This window comes from Gekko japonicus, unplaced genomic scaffold (assembly GCF_001447785.1).
Source record: "Gekko japonicus isolate JY-2015 unplaced genomic scaffold, Gekko_japonicus_V1.1 scaffold770, whole genome shotgun sequence".
NCBI lineage: Eukaryota > Metazoa > Chordata > Lepidosauria > Squamata > Gekkonidae > Gekko > Gekko japonicus.
In genome coordinates this window covers 441,854-443,108 of record NW_015167561.1, presented here as the reverse complement: position 1 = coordinate 443,108, position 1,255 = coordinate 441,854, and positions in this window count along the sequence as shown.

Below are 1,255 nucleotides of genomic sequence, written 5' to 3'. Positions count from 1 at the left end.
CTCTCTAGTCGTCTCAGTTCTCGTTTCCGCTGGCGCAACTCCCGGGTATACCAAGGCGCCCACCTCATGCGAGTCCGGAGAGGATGCCTGGGAGCAATCTCGTCGATGGCCGCGGAGAGCCGGTCATGCCAGTCCTCCACTAGCTCATCTAACGAGCTGCCAGGGGGCTTCGGCTCCCGCAATGCCATCTGAAGCCACATCGGGTCCATTTGGCCTCGCGGGCGAGCAAAAATCAGCTCGCCGCCTAAGCGGGGTTGGGGTGGAATATTCAGACGAGCCTTCAAGGCCTGGTGGTCCGACCATGGTACCGCTATTGTAGCGATCTGGTCCACCATAACTCCAGCCGCGAAGATCAAATCGAGCGTATGACCGGCGCGATGCGTGGGGGCCGTGATCACCTGAGAGAGTCCCAGTGCCGCCATGGACGACACCAGGTCCGCAATCCGGCTGGAGGTCGCGTCTTCGGCATGGACGTTGAAATCACCGACGACCAACAGCCGAGGGTGCTCCAACGCCCAACCTGATACGGCCTCCAGCAGGGACGGCAGGCTATTGGCCGGTGCGCTAGGCGGTCGGTACACCACCCAAATTGCCAAACTCTCCTCAGCTTCCATAGAAGTGCAATTCAAGCTCAGCTATTTATGTATAAGGCAATACATAACAAGGGGCACTAATTGCTCTATAGGGTAACTTACATGTATTGATAATGACTACATGTAAGTTTCCATGATAGGGCAAATAACTCAGGTCCTGGAGCCTTTTCAGGTTAGGAAAATGGCACAAAAAGTAAAGGCTTAAGCCTGGGTCCAAATTTGCAGCCTTAATACCTAGAAACTGAATTTCCAGCATGGAACTCCAGGTATACATTGGTTGATGCTCCGGGGTTTTGCCCCATGGACTTCATAATGTGTGAATAGATTCATTACTCAACTTACTAGACAGCACAAAAGAGCTCATCTTTCTGGCATTTTTTCACTATACCCAACAGAAACAAGAATATTTTACCTCTTCCTACCACCAGAGGATTATATTGACTATTTAGATCCTATGGCAGGGATATGGAACTCATTTGTTATGAAGGCTGGATCTGACATAAATGAGACCTTGTTGGGCCGGGACACACGTGTCAAAAAATGTAGTGCCAGGTAGTGGAGATATAAACTTTATAAAGGATCTGGCCCCCGGGCTGCATGTTTGACACCTCAGTCCTATGGGAATAAAACCACATCTTTTAAAAGTTTCTTTCAATTAAGAA